The 20,120-nt window shown below is 42.6% G+C and overlaps 17 non-coding genes across 17 annotated transcripts; all 17 read left to right on the top strand.

Moving 5' to 3' along the window:
- Positions 1-3,147: 3,147 nt before the first annotated feature.
- On the top strand, positions 3,148-3,219 carry trnah-gug. Its single transcript has one exon. It is a non-coding gene; the product is annotated as a tRNA-His (tRNA).
- Positions 3,220-3,458: 239 nt separating this feature from the next.
- On the top strand, positions 3,459-3,531 carry trnar-acg. Its single transcript has one exon. It is a non-coding gene; the product is annotated as a tRNA-Arg (tRNA).
- A 1,700-nt stretch (positions 3,532-5,231) lies between these two features.
- Positions 5,232-5,303, top strand: trnah-gug. The gene has a single exon. It is a non-coding gene; the product is annotated as a tRNA-His (tRNA).
- Positions 5,304-5,542: 239 nt separating this feature from the next.
- trnar-acg lies at positions 5,543-5,615 on the top strand. The gene has a single exon. It is a non-coding gene; the product is annotated as a tRNA-Arg (tRNA).
- Positions 5,616-7,317: 1,702 nt separating this feature from the next.
- Positions 7,318-7,389, top strand: trnah-gug. Its single transcript has one exon. It is a non-coding gene; the product is annotated as a tRNA-His (tRNA).
- Positions 7,390-7,628: 239 nt separating this feature from the next.
- Positions 7,629-7,701, top strand: trnar-acg. The gene has a single exon. It is a non-coding gene; the product is annotated as a tRNA-Arg (tRNA).
- Positions 7,702-9,407: 1,706 nt separating this feature from the next.
- On the top strand, positions 9,408-9,479 carry trnah-gug. The gene has a single exon. It is a non-coding gene; the product is annotated as a tRNA-His (tRNA).
- Positions 9,480-9,718: 239 nt separating this feature from the next.
- trnar-acg lies at positions 9,719-9,791 on the top strand. The gene has a single exon. It is a non-coding gene; the product is annotated as a tRNA-Arg (tRNA).
- Positions 9,792-11,528: 1,737 nt separating this feature from the next.
- On the top strand, positions 11,529-11,600 carry trnah-gug. The gene has a single exon. It is a non-coding gene; the product is annotated as a tRNA-His (tRNA).
- A 239-nt stretch (positions 11,601-11,839) lies between these two features.
- Positions 11,840-11,912, top strand: trnar-acg. The gene has a single exon. It is a non-coding gene; the product is annotated as a tRNA-Arg (tRNA).
- Positions 11,913-13,617: 1,705 nt separating this feature from the next.
- trnah-gug lies at positions 13,618-13,689 on the top strand. The gene has a single exon. It is a non-coding gene; the product is annotated as a tRNA-His (tRNA).
- Positions 13,690-13,928: 239 nt separating this feature from the next.
- Positions 13,929-14,001, top strand: trnar-acg. The gene has a single exon. It is a non-coding gene; the product is annotated as a tRNA-Arg (tRNA).
- A 1,702-nt stretch (positions 14,002-15,703) lies between these two features.
- On the top strand, positions 15,704-15,775 carry trnah-gug. Its single transcript has one exon. It is a non-coding gene; the product is annotated as a tRNA-His (tRNA).
- A 239-nt stretch (positions 15,776-16,014) lies between these two features.
- trnar-acg lies at positions 16,015-16,087 on the top strand. Its single transcript has one exon. It is a non-coding gene; the product is annotated as a tRNA-Arg (tRNA).
- A 1,702-nt stretch (positions 16,088-17,789) lies between these two features.
- trnah-gug lies at positions 17,790-17,861 on the top strand. Its single transcript has one exon. It is a non-coding gene; the product is annotated as a tRNA-His (tRNA).
- Positions 17,862-18,100: 239 nt separating this feature from the next.
- On the top strand, positions 18,101-18,173 carry trnar-acg. The gene has a single exon. It is a non-coding gene; the product is annotated as a tRNA-Arg (tRNA).
- Positions 18,174-19,874: 1,701 nt separating this feature from the next.
- trnah-gug lies at positions 19,875-19,946 on the top strand. The gene has a single exon. It is a non-coding gene; the product is annotated as a tRNA-His (tRNA).
- Positions 19,947-20,120: the final 174 nt, after the last annotated feature.

Below are 20,120 nucleotides of genomic sequence, written 5' to 3'. Positions count from 1 at the left end.
TGATCAGCGGCGTCCATAGATGATCCTGCCAAAGTTTCAGGTCGATTGGAGAAACCGTCTGGGACGAGTTTGCAAAATAGGTTTAGAGAAAAGAGATAAAAAGTCATTCAATTTGACATTTTTAGAGCAGAAGACCTTTGGAGCAAAGATGCAGATGAATCCAGAGATTAAAATAATGAAAGAAGTTTGACTCTAAACGAAGCCGTTTTCGAAATAATTGCAAAAATGCAAAGTTGATTGTTATAGCGCCACCATGAGGTCTATGAGGGCCATTCTTTCTTTTTTTGCCTGAGTAGTGGGTGGAATTTGTAACCTACGTGCCAATTTTGGTGAGTTTTCGTCCAGCAGTTTTTGCTGCCCAAACACTTTAAGCAGAGAAAAGGAAGAAAAGAAGAATCAGAACAAAACCAATAGGGCTCCAGCAGCTTTGCTGCTTGGATCCCTAAAAACTGGACCATCAACATGTGGTAAAGGGTGTCTGAGCCCTTGACATCAGTCCCTCACAGAATCAAACAGCCTAATCTTGTGTTTAGTGTTACTTGCTCATCATATTTCTTTGAATGACAACATTTGTCCATTAGGACGTAGAAAGCAGTGTTAGTAAACTCCCTGGAAAGACTGAGTGTTGTGGCACACAGGAGAGCTGAGGAAACCCACACACATAAACCACTAGGTTGTGTTGCTATTGGTGTGCGATTCCTCCAGCTCGTAAATCAACAGACAGGGCGGAGTACAATCAATGGCTCTGTTAGCGCTGGCAGGGAACCTGTGGACGTGGGCATCAGAACACCTGCTGTTTCTGAAAGCCCTTCATGTCCCAGGCTTGGAGAATGGGGGTGGCTGACCTCATGTCAAGGGCTGGCCCCCAACCGAGTGGGTGGAGAATGCACAACAATGTGGTTCAACAGATCTGAGCTCGCTTCGGAGAGCGGAGGTGGATCTGTTTGCCAACACCCACTGCCCGCTGTGATTCTCAATTCAGCCACAGGACAGCCCACCCTTGGGGATGGACTCGTTACACACGCGCCATTACCAGAAGGGCAGCTGTATACGTCTAATATCTGCACATTATGAGCCCCTGGAGCAGTCCTCATTGAAAATGCTATCTCTCTGCTAAGAAGGCGAGTGAGCTGTGTGGCTGTCGGCTCACCCCTGTTGCATGCTGGTTTATGGTGTCCACAGTGCAGACGGATTGAGACAACACTCTTAAGGACATAAAGAGGAAGTTCAGGTCCAGGACAATAAATCTGGAAATTTTCTAACCCCCTACCCCACTTGTGGGTGCAGGGAGGTGAGAGTGCATCTGTTGTGTCCATGTGTGCTATGCTACGGTCATATGTAGAACACACAGCCCCCATTCGATGCACTGGTGAGCTGTTCATCTGTTTCAGTGATTGTGCAGTCAGTAAAACCCTATCCAAGAAGAGCCTGGCCAGCTGGCTTTGTGAGTGAATCTCCCAAGCCTGTACAAGCCTGTGCGTTTCTATCTCTTGGATATGTTGGGCTCCTTCACAGGATCCTGCTCGCATAGTGCGACCTAGGATCTGAAAAGTAAGGATCTGGTGACTACTGGGTGTACAGGGGGAACATACACTGGCAGTGCCTGACGTTCCAGTGAGAAGACAGGGCAGTCCAGGTGTTAATGGTCAGGCCAAACCCTTATTGGTCCAACGGCCTTCTCAGGGGTGTCCCACAATCTGTCACTAGGTGATGTGGTGGTCGGGGCTTTGGCCGGCTTGTGGCCGACCGGGTTGGCGTGGTGGACTTTGGCTTGTCTTGGCTAGGGCGGACAGTCATCGGGCTCCACCCACTGTACCCATAGAGTCCAGTAGAGGGCGGAGCCTGTGTGAGATAAAACAAAGACTTGTGGAGATATAGATGTTAACTGAATTAGCATGTTCTGAAAAATATAGAGTGACTGACTTCTGAATTGACCGTAGGTTGCAGCGAGGCAAACGTTAGTCACAAATCAGGGAATGTGCTAAAGCATTTCAGCTCTCTAGGACGTACGGATGATTTTGTTAGATTTTTTGAAGTTAGGAATGAGAAATGTCTAGAAATGTACATTTCTTGTAATAAGCCATGCCCACTTTGCGCAATCATTACCGTATTTTATGCATCAACCTGAGATCATACATACCGAATTTTGAACAAATCCAGCCAGCGAATTACGAGGTATCAGCGTTTTGTAAGTGTTGCGCCCCCTAGTGGAAGAAAATCCCAGGACTGCTCAGCAAAGCTCGGGCCGGGCATCTGAGCAGACGCATCAAGTTTGGTGACAATAGCTTAAGCCAAATTTGATTTACGGGCATTTATGTAAAATTGTACGTAAATACACAAAAGTAAAAATTTATGGAAAAAACCCCCAAAAAACAGATTGACGTATCAAAGTTCTTTTGATAACTTTTGATCAGCGGCGTCCATAGATGATCCTGCCAAAGTTTCAGGTCGATTGGAGAAACCGTCTGGGACGAGTTTGCAAAAATAGGTTTTAGAGAAAAGAGATAAAAAGTCATACATTTGACATTTTTAGAGCAGAAGACCTTTGGAGCAAAGATGCAGATGAATCCAGAGATTAAAATAATGAAAGAAGTTTGACTCTAAACGAAGCCGTTTTCGAAATAATTGCAAAAACGCAAAGTTGATTGTTATAGCGCCACCATGAGGTCTATGAGGGCCATTTCTTTCTTTTTTTTGCCTGAGTAGTGGGTGGAATTTGTAACCTACGTGCCAATTTTGGTGAGTTTTCGTCCAGCAGTTTTTGCTGCCCAAACACTTTAAGCAGAGAAAAGGAAGAAAAGAAGAATCAGAACAAAACCAATAGGGCTCCAGCAGCTTTGCTGCTTGGATCCCTAAAAACTGGACCATCAACATGTGGTAAAGGGTGTCTGAGCCCTTGACATCAGTCCCTCACAGAATCAAACAGCCTAATCTTGTGTTTAGTGTTACTTGCTCATCATATTTCTTTGAATGACAACATTTGTCCATTAGGACGTAGAAAGCAGTGTTACGTAAACAATCCATGGAAATTGACTGTCTGTTGTCACACATCATTCAGGAAACCCATACAGATAAAATAGTAGAATATTTGCTATTCAGAGCTGAAACTATCCTCTCACAACATGAAGGGACGCAGCCGTTCAAGTGGCCGTGATCGTATAGTGGTTAGTACTCTGCGTTGTGGCCGCAGCAACCCCGGTTCGAATCCGGGTCACGGCAGAAGGTGTCAGCGGCCTTGTTTTTTATTCAGTTGCTTTACTGTACTCCGAAATCTATTTCATTTTACGTAGTTTTAAACCCGATAGCTCAAGTAAATTTCCCTGTGTCAGGCCCCATACTTTCCAACTGACCTATTATTTGACCGGCGTCCCCCCACACATGTCTATGACGAACAAGACCCCTGCCGTTTGTAATCACTGCTGTGAGAACCAAGCTGCTCCCACAGGTGCCCGAGTGCAGGGCTAGTGGCGCAATGGATAACGCGTCTGACTACGGATCAGAAGATTCTAGGTTCGACTCCTGGCTAGCTCGTTCTGCCCTTTAGCTTGTAAATCGCTCAAGCTTCAACAGCAATGTTCTGTCTCTATATACCGTGTGTCATGGTACATTTACATGTGAATGGAGCCAAATCAAAGAATACGGCTCCGAGCGGGAATGATCATGCGACACCAAATGACTCGTGAAAAACCCAACGTTTGAACTTTTCAGAGGAGAACAACAGACGCAGATCACTTAAGAGATTAAAGTAATGAAAGAATTTGGATTTGAAGATAATTGTGGAAACGCAAACTTAATTTTTACAGCATCACTTTGAGATCAGAGAGTGTAATTTTATGTACCTGACTACTGGGTGAAATGTTCAACCCAGATGCGACATTTTGTGTTTCCAAGATTTAAAGTTTAAGCTGCACAAACACTTTTAGGCAGAGAAAGATAAGAAGAAAGTGTCACGGGATCCAAATAAAATAGAAAAGTCAGACCCACTATGACCTGAACACCTCCATTGTCATCGAGTCTGTCTCAGCCACCTGGGGGTTTCAACTCTGGAACGTCAGATCTCCAGAGTAGGTGACTTGCTGACTGAGTCACTTACTGGTGAGAAGCGCCTTCTACACAACATCTCACAAGTTGAGGTAGTGACGTCACATGTGCCAGACCCGGATAGTTTTATCACTATAAACTTCAAACGCTTACAACAGTCAAGATGTTGGTGAGAAAAAAAAAATTCAAAATCATGCGTCATTCTGCCGGTTTTGGGTGTGTTGTTTCATACAAATCCAGCCAGCGAATTACGAGGTATCAGCGTTTTGTAAGTGTTGCGCCCCCTAGTGGAAGAAAATCCAGGACGCATCAAGTTTGGTGACAATAGCTTAAGCCAAATTTGATTTACGGGCATTTATGTAAAATTGTACGTAAATACACAAAAGTAAAAATTTATGGAAAAACCCCCAAAAAACAGATTGACGTATCAAAGTTCTTTTGATAACTTTTGATCAGCGGCGTCCATAGATGATCCTGCCAAAGTTTCAGGTCGATTGGAGAAACCGTCTGGGACGAGTTTGCAAAAATAGGTTTTAGAGAAAAGAGATAAAAAGTCATTCAATTTGACATTTTTAGAGCAGAAGACCTTTGGAGCAAAGATGCAGATGAATCCAGAGATTAAAATAATGAAAGAAGTTTGACTCTAAACGAAGCCGTTTTCGAAATAATTGCAAAAACGCAAAGTTGATTGTTATAGCGCCACCATGAGGTCTATGAGGGCCATTTCTTTCTTTTTTTTGCCTGAGTAGTGGGTGGAATTTGTAACCTACGTGCCAATTTTGGTGAGTTTTCGTCCAGCAGTTTTTGCTGCCCAAACACTTTAAGCAGAGAAAAGGAAGAAAAGAAGAATCAGAACAAAACCAATAGGGCTCCAGCAGCTTTGCTGCTTGGATCCCTAAAAACTGGACCATCAACATGTGGTAAAGGGTGTCTGAGCCCTTGACATCAGTCCCTCACAGAATCAAACAGCCTAATCTTGTGTTTAGTGTTACTTGCTCATCATATTTCTTTGAATGACAACATTTGTCCATTAGGACGTAGAAAGCAGTGTTACGTAAACAATCCATGGAAATTGACTGTCTGTTGTCACACATCATTCAGGAAACCCATACAGATAAAATAGTAGAATATTTGCTATTCAGAGCTGAAACTATCCTCTCACAACATGAAGGGACGCAGCCGTTCAAGTGGCCGTGATCGTATAGTGGTTAGTACTCTGCGTTGTGGCCGCAGCAACCCCGGTTCGAATCCGGGTCACGGCAGAAGGTGTCAGCGGCCTTGTTTTTTATTCAGTTGCTTTACTGTACTCCGAAATCTATTTCATTTTACGTAGTTTTAAACCCGATAGCTCAAGTAAATTTCCCTGTGTCAGGCCCCATACTTTCCAACTGACCTATTATTTGACCGGCGTCCCCCCACACATGTCTATGACGAACAAGACCCCTGCCGTTTGTAATCACTGCTGTGAGAACCAAGCTGCTCCCACAGGTGCCCGAGTGCAGGGCTAGTGGCGCAATGGATAACGCGTCTGACTACGGATCAGAAGATTCTAGGTTCGACTCCTGGCTAGCTCGTTCTGCCCTTTAGCTTGTAAATCGCTCAAGCTTCAACAGCAATGTTCTGTCTCTATATACCGTGTGTCATGGTACATTTACATGTGAATGGAGCCAAATCAAAGAATACGGCTCCGAGCGGGAATGATCATGCGACACCCAAGCGACTCGTGAAAAACCCAACGTTTGAACTTTTCAGAGGAGAACAACAGACGCAGATCACTTAAGAGATTAAAGTAATGAAAGAATTTGGATTTGAAGATAATTGTGGAAACGCAAACTTAATTTTTACAGCATCACTTTGAGATCAGAGAGTGTAATTTTATGTACCTGACTACTGGGTGAAATGTTCAACCCAGATGCGACATTTTGTGTTTCCAAGATTTAAAGTTTAAGCTGCACAAACACTTTTAGGCAGAGAAAGATAAGAAGAAAGTGTCACGGGATCCAAATAAAATAGAAAAGTCAGACCCACTATGACCTGAACACCTCCATTGTCATCGAGTCTGTCTCAGCCACCTGGGGGTTTCAACTCTGGAACGTCAGATCTCCAGAGTAGGTGACTTGCTGACTGAGTCACTTACTGGTGAGAAGCGCCTTCTACACAACATCTCACAAGTTGAGGTAGTGACGTCACATGTGCCAGACCCGGATAGTTTTATCACTATAAACTTCAAACGCTTACAACAGTCAAGATGTTGGTGAGAAAAAAAAAATTCAAAATCATGCGTCATTCTGCCGGTTTTGGGTGTGTTGTTTCATACAAATCCAGCCAGCGAATTACGAGGTATCAGCGTTTTGTAAGTGTTGCGCCCCCTAGTGGAAGAAAATCCCAGACGCATCAAGTTTGGTGACAATAGCTTAAGCCAAATTTGATTTACGGGCATTTATGTAAAATTGTACGTAAATACACAAAAGTAAAAATTTATGGAAAAAACCCCCAAAAAACAGATTGACGTATCAAAGTTCTTTTGATAACTTTTGATCAGCGGCGTCCATAGATGATCCTGCCAAAGTTTCAGGTCGATTGGAGAAACCGTCTGGGACGAGTTTGCAAAAATAGGTTTTAGAGAAAAGAGATAAAAAGTCATTCAATTTGACATTTTTAGAGCAGAAGACCTTTGGAGCAAAGATGCAGATGAATCCAGAGATTAAAATAATGAAAGAAGTTTGACTCTAAACGAAGCCGTTTTCGAAATAATTGCAAAAACGCAAAGTTGATTGTTATAGCGCCACCATGAGGTCTATGAGGGCCATTTCTTTCTTTTTTTTGCCTGAGTAGTGGGTGGAATTTGTAACCTACGTGCCAATTTTGGTGAGTTTTCGTCCAGCAGTTTTTGCTGCCCAAACACTTTAAGCAGAGAAAAGGAAGAAAAGAAGAATCAGAACAAAACCAATAGGGCTCCAGCAGCTTTGCTGCTTGGATCCCTAAAAACTGGACCATCAACATGTGGTAAAGGGTGTCTGAGCCCTTGACATCAGTCCCTCACAGAATCAAACAGCCTAATCTTGTGTTTAGTGTTACTTGCTCATCATATTTCTTTGAATGACAACATTTGTCCATTAGGACGTAGAAAGCAGTGTTACGTAAACAATCCATGGAAATTGACTGTCTGTTGTCACACATCATTCAGGAAACCCATACAGATAAAATAGTAGAATATTTGCTATTCAGAGCTGAAACTATCCTCTCACAACATGAAGGGACGCAGCCGTTCAAGTGGCCGTGATCGTATAGTGGTTAGTACTCTGCGTTGTGGCCGCAGCAACCCCGGTTCGAATCCGGGTCACGGCAGAAGGTGTCAGCGGCCTTGTTTTTTATTCAGTTGCTTTACTGTACTCCGAAATCTATTTCATTTTACGTAGTTTTAAACCCGATAGCTCAAGTAAATTTCCCTGTGTCAGGCCCCATACTTTCCAACTGACCTATTATTTGACCGGCGTCCCCCCACACATGTCTATGACGAACAAGACCCCTGCCGTTTGTAATCACTGCTGTGAGAACCAAGCTGCTCCCACAGGTGCCCGAGTGCAGGGCTAGTGGCGCAATGGATAACGCGTCTGACTACGGATCAGAAGATTCTAGGTTCGACTCCTGGCTAGCTCGTTCTGCCCTTTAGCTTGTAAATCGCTCAAGCTTCAACAGCAATGTTCTGTCTCTATATACCGTGTGTCATGGTACATTTACATGTGAATGGAGCCAAATCAAAGAATACGGCTCCGAGCGGGAATGATCATGCGACACCAAATGACTCGTGAAAAACCCAACGTTTGAACTTTTCAGAGGAGAACAACAGACGCAGATCACTTAAGAGATTAAAGTAATGAAAGAATTTGGATTTGAAGATAATTGTGGAAACGCAAACTTAATTTTTACAGCATCACTTTGAGATCAGAGAGTGTAATTTTATGTACCTGACTACTGGGTGAAATGTTCAACCCAGATGCGACATTTTGTGTTTCCAAGATTTAAAGTTTAAGCTGCACAAACACTTTTAGGCAGAGAAAGATAAGAAGAAAGTGTCACGGGATCCAAATAAAATAGAAAAGTCAGACCCACTATGACCTGAACACCTCCATTGTCATCGAGTCTGTCTCAGCCACCTGGGGGTTTCAACTCTGGAACGTCAGATCTCCAGAGTAGGTGACTTGCTGACTGAGTCACTTACTGGTGAGAAGCGCCTTCTACACAACATCTCACAAGTTGAGGTAGTGACGTCACATGTGCCAGACCCGGATAGTTTTATCACTATAAACTTCAAACGCTTACAACAGTCAAGATGTTGGTGAGAAAAAAAAAATTCAAAATCATGCGTCATTCTGCCGGTTTTGGGTGTGTTGTTTCATACAAATCCAGCCAGCGAATTACGAGGTATCAGCGTTTTGTAAGTGTTGCGCCCCCTAGTGGAAGAAAAGCTCCCAGCAGACGCATCAAGTTTGGTGACAATAGCTTAAGCCAAATTTGATTTACGGGCATTTATGTAAAATTGTACGTAAATACACAAAAGTAAAAATTTATGGAAAAAACCCCCAAAAAACAGATTGACGTATCAAAGTTCTTTTGATAACTTTTGATCAGCGGCGTCCATAGATGATCCTGCCAAAGTTTCAGGTCGATTGGAGAAACCGTCTGGGACGAGTTTGCAAAAATAGGTTTTAGAGAAAAGAGATAAAAAGTCATTCAATTTGACATTTTTAGAGCAGAAGACCTTTGGAGCAAAGATGCAGATGAATCCAGAGATTAAAATAATGAAAGAAGTTTGACTCTAAACGAAGCCGTTTTCGAAATAATTGCAAAAACGCAAAGTTGATTGTTATAGCGCCACCATGAGGTCTATGAGGGCCATTTCTTTCTTTTTTTTGCCTGAGTAGTGGGTGGAATTTGTAACCTACGTGCCAATTTTGGTGAGTTTTCGTCCAGCAGTTTTTGCTGCCCAAACACTTTAAGCAGAGAAAAGGAAGAAAAGAAGAATCAGAACAAAACCAATAGGGCTCCAGCAGCTTTGCTGCTTGGATCCCTAAAAACTGGACCATCAACATGTGGTAAAGGGTGTCTGAGCCCTTGACATCAGTCCCTCACAGAATCAAACAGCCTAATCTTGTGTTTAGTGTTACTTGCTCATCATATTTCTTTGAATGACAACATTTGTCCATTAGGACGTAGAAAGCAGTGTTACGTAAACAATCCATGGAAATTGACTGTCTGTTGTCACACATCATTCAGGAAACCCATACAGATAAAATAGTAGAATATTTGCTATTCAGAGCTGAAACTATCCTCTCACAACATGAAGGGACGCAGCCGTTCAAGTGGCCGTGATCGTATAGTGGTTAGTACTCTGCGTTGTGGCCGCAGCAACCCCGGTTCGAATCCGGGTCACGGCAGAAGGTGTCAGCGGCCTTGTTTTTTATTCAGTTGCTTTACTGTACTCCGAAATCTATTTCATTTTACGTAGTTTTAAACCCGATAGCTCAAGTAAATTTCCCTGTGTCAGGCCCCATACTTTCCAACTGACCTATTATTTGACCGGCGTCCCCCCACACATGTCTATGACGAACAAGACCCCTGCCGTTTGTAATCACTGCTGTGAGAACCAAGCTGCTCCCACAGGTGCCCGAGTGCAGGGCTAGTGGCGCAATGGATAACGCGTCTGACTACGGATCAGAAGATTCTAGGTTCGACTCCTGGCTAGCTCGTTCTGCCCTTTAGCTTGTAAATCGCTCAAGCTTCAACAGCAATGTTCTGTCTCTATATACCGTGTGTCATGGTACATTTACATGTGAATGGAGCCAAATCAAAGAATACGGCTCCGAGCGGGAATGATCATGCGACACCAAGCGACTCGTGAAAAACCCAACGTTTGAACTTTTCAGAGGAGAACAACAGACGCAGATCACTTAAGAGATTAAAGTAATGAAAGAATTTGGATTTGAAGATAATTGTGGAAACGCAAACTTAATTTTTACAGCATCACTTTGAGATCAGAGAGTGTAATTTTATGTACCTGACTACTGGGTGAAATGTTCAACCCAGATGCGACATTTTGTGTTTCCAAGATTTAAAGTTTAAGCTGCACAAACACTTTTAGGCAGAGAAAGATAAGAAGAAAGTGTCACGGGATCCAAATAAAATAGAAAAGTCAGACCCACTATGACCTGAACACCTCCATTGTCATCGAGTCTGTCTCAGCCACCTGGGGGTTTCAACTCTGGAACGTCAGATCTCCAGAGTAGGTGACTTGCTGACTGAGTCACTTACTGGTGAGAAGCGCCTTCTACACAACATCTCACAAGTTGAGGTAGTGACGTCACATGTGCCAGACCCGGATAGTTTTATCACTATAAACTTCAAACGCTTACAACAGTCAAGATGTTGGTGAGAAAAAAAAAATTCAAAATCATGCGTCATTCTGCCGGTTTTGGGTGTGTTGTTTCATACAAATCCAGCCAGCGAATTACGAGGTATCAGCGTTTTGTAAGTGTTGCGCCCCCTAGTGGAAGAAAATCCCAGGACTGCTCAGCAAAGCTCGGGCCGGGCATCTGAGCAGACGCATCAAGTTTGGTGACAATAGCTTAAGCCAAATTTGATTTACGGGCATTTATGTAAAATTGTACGTAAATACACAAAAGTAAAAATTTATGGAAAAAACCCCAAAAAACAGATTGACGTATCAAAGTTCTTTTGATAACTTTTGATCAGCGGCGTCCATAGATGATCCTGCCAAAGTTTCAGGTCGATTGGAGAAACCGTCTGGGACGAGTTTGCAAAAATAGGTTTTAGAGAAAAGAGATAAAAAGTCATTCAATTTGACATTTTTAGAGCAGAAGACCTTTGGAGCAAAGATGCAGATGAATCCAGAGATTAAAATAATGAAAGAAGTTTGACTCTAAACGAAGCCGTTTTCGAAATAATTGCAAAAACGCAAAGTTGATTGTTATAGCGCCACCATGAGGTCTATGAGGGCCATTTCTTTCTTTTTTTTGCCTGAGTAGTGGGTGGAATTTGTAACCTACGTGCCAATTTTGGTGAGTTTTCGTCCAGCAGTTTTTGCTGCCCAAACACTTTAAGCAGAGAAAAGGAAGAAAAGAAGAATCAGAACAAAACCAATAGGGCTCCAGCAGCTTTGCTGCTTGGATCCCTAAAAACTGGACCATCAACATGTGGTAAAGGGTGTCTGAGCCCTTGACATCAGTCCCTCACAGAATCAAACAGCCTAATCTTGTGTTTAGTGTTACTTGCTCATCATATTTCTTTGAATGACAACATTTGTCCATTAGGACGTAGAAAGCAGTGTTACGTAAACAATCCATGGAAATTGACTGTCTGTTGTCACACATCATTCAGGAAACCCATACAGATAAAATAGTAGAATATTTGCTATTCAGAGCTGAAACTATCCTCTCACAACATGAAGGGACGCAGCCGTTCAAGTGGCCGTGATCGTATAGTGGTTAGTACTCTGCGTTGTGGCCGCAGCAACCCCGGTTCGAATCCGGGTCACGGCAGAAGGTGTCAGCGGCCTTGTTTTTTATTCAGTTGCTTTACTGTACTCCGAAATCTATTTCATTTTACGTAGTTTTAAACCCGATAGCTCAAGTAAATTTCCCTGTGTCAGGCCCCATACTTTCCAACTGACCTATTATTTGACCGGCGTCCCCCCACACATGTCTATGACGAACAAGACCCCTGCCGTTTGTAATCACTGCTGTGAGAACCAAGCTGCTCCCACAGGTGCCCGAGTGCAGGGCTAGTGGCGCAATGGATAACGCGTCTGACTACGGATCAGAAGATTCTAGGTTCGACTCCTGGCTAGCTCGTTCTGCCCTTTAGCTTGTAAATCGCTCAAGCTTCAACAGCAATGTTCTGTCTCTATATACCGTGTGTCATGGTACATTTACATGTGAATGGAGCCAAATCAAAGAATACGGCTCCGAGCGGGAATGATCATGCGACACCCAAGCGACTCGTGAAAAACCCAACGTTTGAACTTTTCAGAGGAGAACAACAGACGCAGATCACTTAAGAGATTAAAGTAATGAAAGAATTTGGATTTGAAGATAATTGTGGAAACGCAAACTTAATTTTTACAGCATCACTTTGAGATCAGAGAGTGTAATTTTATGTACCTGACTACTGGGTGAAATGTTCAACCCAGATGCGACATTTTGTGTTTCCAAGATTTAAAGTTTAAGCTGCACAAACACTTTTAGGCAGAGAAAGATAAGAAGAAAGTGTCACGGGATCCAAATAAAATAGAAAAGTCAGACCCACTATGACCTGAACACCTCCATTGTCATCGAGTCTGTCTCAGCCACCTGGGGGTTTCAACTCTGGAACGTCAGATCTCCAGAGTAGGTGACTTGCTGACTGAGTCACTTACTGGTGAGAAGCGCCTTCTACACAACATCTCACAAGTTGAGGTAGTGACGTCACATGTGCCAGACCCGGATAGTTTTATCACTATAAACTTCAAACGCTTACAACAGTCAAGATGTTGGTGAGAAAAAAAAAATTCAAAATCATGCGTCATTCTGCCGGTTTTGGGTGTGTTGTTTCATACAAATCCAGCCAGCGAATTACGAGGTATCAGCGTTTTGTAAGTGTTGCGCCCCCTAGTGGAAGAAAATCCCAGCAGACGCATCAAGTTTGGTGACAATAGCTTAAGCCAAATTTGATTTACGGGCATTTATGTAAAATTGTACGTAAATACACAAAAGTAAAAATTTATGGAAAAAACCCCCAAAAAACAGATTGACGTATCAAAGTTCTTTTGATAACTTTTGATCAGCGGCGTCCATAGATGATCCTGCCAAAGTTTCAGGTCGATTGGAGAAACCGTCTGGGACGAGTTTGCAAAAATAGGTTTTAGAGAAAAGAGATAAAAAGTCATTCAATTTGACATTTTTAGAGCAGAAGACCTTTGGAGCAAAGATGCAGATGAATCCAGAGATTAAAATAATGAAAGAAGTTTGACTCTAAACGAAGCCGTTTTCGAAATAATTGCAAAAACGCAAAGTTGATTGTTATAGCGCCACCATGAGGTCTATGAGGGCCATTTCTTTCTTTTTTTTGCCTGAGTAGTGGGTGGAATTTGTAACCTACGTGCCAATTTTGGTGAGTTTTCGTCCAGCAGTTTTTGCTGCCCAAACACTTTAAGCAGAGAAAAGGAAGAAAAGAAGAATCAGAACAAAACCAATAGGGCTCCAGCAGCTTTGCTGCTTGGATCCCTAAAAACTGGACCATCAACATGTGGTAAAGGGTGTCTGAGCCCTTGACATCAGTCCCTCACAGAATCAAACAGCCTAATCTTGTGTTTAGTGTTACTTGCTCATCATATTTCTTTGAATGACAACATTTGTCCATTAGGACGTAGAAAGCAGTGTTACGTAAACAATCCATGGAAATTGACTGTCTGTTGTCACACATCATTCAGGAAACCCATACAGATAAAATAGTAGAATATTTGCTATTCAGAGCTGAAACTATCCTCTCACAACATGAAGGGACGCAGCCGTTCAAGTGGCCGTGATCGTATAGTGGTTAGTACTCTGCGTTGTGGCCGCAGCAACCCCGGTTCGAATCCGGGTCACGGCAGAAGGTGTCAGCGGCCTTGTTTTTTATTCAGTTGCTTTACTGTACTCCGAAATCTATTTCATTTTACGTAGTTTTAAACCCGATAGCTCAAGTAAATTTCCCTGTGTCAGGCCCCATACTTTCCAACTGACCTATTATTTGACCGGCGTCCCCCCACACATGTCTATGACGAACAAGACCCCTGCCGTTTGTAATCACTGCTGTGAGAACCAAGCTGCTCCCACAGGTGCCCGAGTGCAGGGCTAGTGGCGCAATGGATAACGCGTCTGACTACGGATCAGAAGATTCTAGGTTCGACTCCTGGCTAGCTCGTTCTGCCCTTTAGCTTGTAAATCGCTCAAGCTTCAACAGCAATGTTCTGTCTCTATATACCGTGTGTCATGGTACATTTACATGTGAATGGAGCCAAATCAAAGAATACGGCTCCGAGCGGGAATGATCATGCGACACCAAATGACTCGTGAAAAACCCAACGTTTGAACTTTTCAGAGGAGAACAACAGACGCAGATCACTTAAGAGATTAAAGTAATGAAAGAATTTGGATTTGAAGATAATTGTGGAAACGCAAACTTAATTTTTACAGCATCACTTTGAGATCAGAGAGTGTAATTTTATGTACCTGACTACTGGGTGAAATGTTCAACCCAGATGCGACATTTTGTGTTTCCAAGATTTAAAGTTTAAGCTGCACAAACACTTTTAGGCAGAGAAAGATAAGAAGAAAGTGTCACGGGATCCAAATAAAATAGAAAAGTCAGACCCACTATGACCTGAACACCTCCATTGTCATCGAGTCTGTCTCAGCCACCTGGGGGTTTCAACTCTGGAACGTCAGATCTCCAGAGTAGGTGACTTGCTGACTGAGTCACTTACTGGTGAGAAGCGCCTTCTACACAACATCTCACAAGTTGAGGTAGTGACGTCACATGTGCCAGACCCGGATAGTTTTATCACTATAAACTTCAAACGCTTACAACAGTCAAGATGTTGGTGAGAAAAAAAAAATTCAAAATCATGCGTCATTCTGCCGGTTTTGGGTGTGTTGTTTCATACAAATCCAGCCAGCGAATTACGAGGTATCAGCGTTTTGTAAGTGTTGCGCCCCCTAGTGGAAGAAAATCCCAGGACGCATCAAGTTTGGTGACAATAGCTTAAGCCAAATTTGATTTACGGGCATTTATGTAAAATTGTACGTAAATACACAAAAGTAAAAATTTATGGAAAAAAAACCCAAAAAACAGATTGACGTATCAAAGTTCTTTTGATAACTTTTGATCAGCGGCGTCCATAGATGATCCTGCCAAAGTTTCAGGTCGATTGGAGAAACCGTCTGGGACGAGTTTGCAAAAATAGGTTTTAGAGAAAAGAGATAAAAAGTCATTCAATTTGACATTTTTAGAGCAGAAGACCTTTGGAGCAAAGATGCAGATGAATCCAGAGATTAAAATAATGAAAGAAGTTTGACTCTAAACGAAGCCGTTTTCGAAATAATTGCAAAAATGCAAAGTTGATTGTTATAGCGCCACCATGAGGTCTATGAGGGCCATTTCTTTCTTTTTTTTGCCTGAGTAGTGGGTGGAATTTGTAACCTACGTGCCAATTTTGGTGAGTTTTCGTCCAGCAGTTTTTGCTGCCCAAACACTTTAAGCAGAGAAAAGGAAGAAAAGAAGAATCAGAACAAAACCAATAGGGCTCCAGCAGCTTTGCTGCTTGGATCCCTAAAAACTGGACCATCAACATGTGGTAAAGGGTGTCTGAGCCCTTGACATCAGTCCCTCACAGAATCAAACAGCCTAATCTTGTGTTTAGTGTTACTTGCTCATCATATTTCTTTGAATGACAACATTTGTCCATTAGGACGTAGAAAGCAGTGTTACGTAAACAATCCATGGAAATTGACTGTCTGTTGTCACACATCATTCAGGAAACCCATACAGATAAAATAGTAGAATATTTGCTATTCAGAGCTGAAACTATCCTCTCACAACATGAAGGGACGCAGCCGTTCAAGTGGCCGTGATCGTATAGTGGTTAGTACTCTGCGTTGTGGCCGCAGCAACCCCGGTTCGAATCCGGGTCACGGCAGAAGGTGTCAGCGGCCTTGTTTTTTATTCAGTTGCTTTACTGTACTCCGAAATCTATTTCATTTTACGTAGTTTTAAACCCGATAGCTCAAGTAAATTTCCCTGTGTCAGGCCCCATACTTTCCAACTGACCTATTATTTGACCGGCGTCCCCCCACACATGTCTATGACGAACAAGACCCCTGCCGTTTGTAATCACTGCTGTGAGAACCAAGCTGCTCCCACAGGTGCCCGAGTGCAGGGCTAGTGGCGCAATGGATAACGCGTCTGACTACGGATCAGAAGATTCTAGGTTCGACTCCTGGCTAGCTCGTTCTGCCCTTTAGCTTGTAAATCGCTCAAGCTTCAACAGCAATGTTCTGTCTCTATATACCGTGTGTCATGGTACATTTACATGTGAATGGAGCCAAATCAAAGAATACGGCTCCGAGCGGGAATGATCATGCGACACCCAAGCGACTCGTGAAAAACCCAACGTTTGAACTTTTCAGAGGAGAACAACAGACGCAGATCACTTAAGAGATTAAAGTAATGAAAGAATTTGGATTTGAAGATAATTGTGGAAACGCAAACTTAATTTTTACAGCATCACTTTGAGATCAGAGAGTGTAATTTTATGTACCTGACTACTGGGTGAAATGTTCAACCCAGATGCGACATTTTGTGTTTCCAAGATTTAAAGTTTAAGCTGCACAAACACTTTTAGGCAGAGAAAGATAAGAAGAAAGTGTCACGGGATCCAAATAAAATAGAAAAGTCAGACCCACTATGACCTGAACACCTCCATTGTCATCGAGTCTGTCTCAGCCACCTGGGGGTTTCAACTCTGGAACGTCAGATCTCCAGAGTAGGTGACTTGCTGACTGAGTCACTTACTGGTGAGAAGCGCCTTCTACACAACATCTCACAAGTTGAGGTAGTGACGTCACATGTGCCAGACCCGGATAGTTTTATCACTATAAACTTCAAACGCTTACAACAGTCAAGATGTTGGTGAGAAAAAAAAAATTCAAAATCATGCGTCATTCTGCCGGTTTTGGGTGTGTTGTTTCATACAAATCCAGCCAGCGAATTACGAGGTATCAGCGTTTTGTAAGTGTTGCGCCCCCTAGTGGAAGAAAATCCCAGGACGCATCAAGTTTGGTGACAATAGCTTAAGCCAAATTTGATTTACGGGCATTTATGTAAAATTGTACGTAAATACACAAAAGTAAAAATTTATGGAAAAAAACCCAAAAAACAGATTGACGTATCAAAGTTCTTTTGATAACTTTTGATCAGCGGCGTCCATAGATGATCCTGCCAAAGTTTCAGGTCGATTGGAGAAACCGTCTGGGACGAGTTTGCAAAAATAGGTTTTAGAGAAAAGAGATAAAAAGTCATTCAATTTGACATTTTTAGAGCAGAAGACCTTTGGAGCAAAGATGCAGATGAATCCAGAGATTAAAATAATGAAAGAAGTTTGACTCTAAACGAAGCCGTTTTCGAAATAATTGCAAAAACGCAAAGTTGATTGTTATAGCGCCACCATGAGGTCTATGAGGGCCATTTCTTTCTTTTTTTTGCCTGAGTAGTGGGTGGAATTTGTAACCTACGTGCCAATTTTGGTGAGTTTTCGTCCAGCAGTTTTTGCTGCCCAAACACTTTAAGCAGAGAAAAGGAAGAAAAGAAGAATCAGAACAAAACCAATAGGGCTCCAGCAGCTTTGCTGCTTGGATCCCTAAAAACTGGACCATCAACATGTGGTAAAGGGTGTCTGAGCCCTTGACATCAGTCCCTCACAGAATCAAACAGCCTAATCTTGTGTTTAGTGTTACTTGCTCATCATATTTCTTTGAATGACAACATTTGTCCATTAGGACGTAGAAAGCAGTGTTACGTAAACAATCCATGGAAATTGACTGTCTGTTGTCACACATCATTCAGGAAACCCATACAGATAAAATAGTAGAATATTTGCTATTCAGAGCTGAAACTATCCTCTCACAACATGAAGGGACGCAGCCGTTCAAGTGGCCGTGATCGTATAGTGGTTAGTACTCTGCGTTGTGGCCGCAGCAACCCCGGTTCGAATCCGGGTCACGGCAGAAGGTGTCAGCGGCCTTGTTTTTTATTCAGTTGCTTTACTGTACTCCGAAATCTATTTCATTTTACGTAGTTTTAAACCCGATAGCTCAAGTAAATTTCCCTGTGTCAGGCCCCATACTTTCCAACTGACCTATTATTTGACCGGCGTCCCCCCACACATGTCTATGACGAACAAGACCCCTGCCGTTTGTAATCACTGCTGTGAGAACCAAGCTGCTCCCACAGGTGCCCGAGTGCAGGGCTAGTGGCGCAATGGATAACGCGTCTGACTACGGATCAGAAGATTCTAGGTTCGACTCCTGGCTAGCTCGTTCTGCCCTTTAGCTTGTAAATCGCTCAAGCTTCAACAGCAATGTTCTGTCTCTATATACCGTGTGTCATGGTACATTTACATGTGAATGGAGCCAAATCAAAGAATACGGCTCCGAGCGGGAATGATCATGCGACACCAAATGACTCGTGAAAAACCCAACGTTTGAACTTTTCAGAGGAGAACAACAGACGCAGATCACTTAAGAGATTAAAGTAATGAAAGAATTTGGATTTGAAGATAATTGTGGAAACGCAAACTTAATTTTTACAGCATCACTTTGAGATCAGAGAGTGTAATTTTATGTACCTGACTACTGGGTGAAATGTTCAACCCAGATGCGACATTTTGTGTTTCCAAGATTTAAAGTTTAAGCTGCACAAACACTTTTAGGCAGAGAAAGATAAGAAGAAAGTGTCACGGGATCCAAATAAAATAGAAAAGTCAGACCCACTATGACCTGAACACCTCCATTGTCATCGAGTCTGTCTCAGCCACCTGGGGGTTTCAACTCTGGAACGTCAGATCTCCAGAGTAGGTGACTTGCTGACTGAGTCACTTACTGGTGAGAAGCGCCTTCTACACAACATCTCACAAGTTGAGGTAGTGACGTCACATGTGCCAGACCCGGATAGTTTTATCACTATAAACTTCAAACGCTTACAACAGTCAAGATGTTGGTGAGAAAAAAAAAATTCAAAATCATGCGTCATTCTGCCGGTTTTGGGTGTGTTGTTTCATACAAATCCAGCCAGCGAATTACGAGGTATCAGCGTTTTGTAAGTGTTGCGCCCCCTAGTGGAAGAAAATCCCAGGACGCATCAAGTTTGGTGACAATAGCTTAAGCCAAATTTGATTTACGGGCATTTATGTAAAATTGTACGTAAATACACAAAAGTAAAAATTTATGGAAAAAACCCCAAAAAACAGATTGACGTATCAAAGTTCTTTTGATAACTTTTGATCAGCGGCGTCCATAGATGATCCTGCCAAAGTTTCAGGTCGATTGGAGAAACCGTCTGGGACGAGTTTGCAAAAATAGGTTTTAGAGAAAAGAGATAAAAAGTCATTCAATTTGACATTTTTAGAGCAGAAGACCTTTGGAGCAAAGATGCAGATGAATCCAGAGATTAAAATAATGAAAGAAGTTTGACTCTAAACGAAGCCGTTTTCGAAATAATTGCAAAAACGCAAAGTTGATTGTTATAGCGCCACCATGAGGTCTATGAGGGCCATTTCTTTCTTTTTTTTGCCTGAGTAGTGGGTGGAATTTGTAACCTACGTGCCAATTTTGGTGAGTTTTCGTCCAGCAGTTTTTGCTGCCCAAACACTTTAAGCAGAGAAAAGGAAGAAAAGAAGAATCAGAACAAAACCAATAGGGCTCCAGCAGCTTTGCTGCTTGGATCCCTAAAAACTGGACCATCAACATGTGGTAAAGGGTGTCTGAGCCCTTGACATCAGTCCCTCACAGAATCAAACAGCCTAATCTTGTGTTTAGTGTTACTTGCTCATCATATTTCTTTGAATGACAACATTTGTCCATTAGGACGTAGAAAGCAGTGTTACGTAAACAATCCATGGAAATTGACTGTCTGTTGTCACACATCATTCAGGAAACCCATACAGATAAAATAGTAGAATATTTGCTATTCAGAGCTGAAACTATCCTCTCACAACATGAAGGGACGCAGCCGTTCAAGTGGCCGTGATCGTATAGTGGTTAGTACTCTGCGTTGTGGCCGCAGCAACCCCGGTTCGAATCCGGGTCACGGCAGAAGGTGTCAGCGGCCTTGTTTTTTATTCAGTTGCTTTACTGTACTCCGAAATCTATTTCATTTTACGTAGTTTTAAACCCGATAGCTCAAGTAAATTTCCCTGTGTCAGGCCCCATACTTTCCAACTGACCTATTATTTGACCGGCGTCCCCCCACACATGTCTATGACGAAC

This window comes from Micropterus salmoides, unplaced genomic scaffold, assembly GCF_014851395.1.
Source record: "Micropterus salmoides isolate LMB-PRFRI ecotype aquatic unplaced genomic scaffold, ASM1485139v1 Ms_hic_scaffold_1, whole genome shotgun sequence".
NCBI lineage: Eukaryota > Metazoa > Chordata > Actinopteri > Centrarchiformes > Centrarchidae > Micropterus > Micropterus salmoides.
This window is presented reverse-complemented; position numbering and strand designations above follow the sequence as displayed.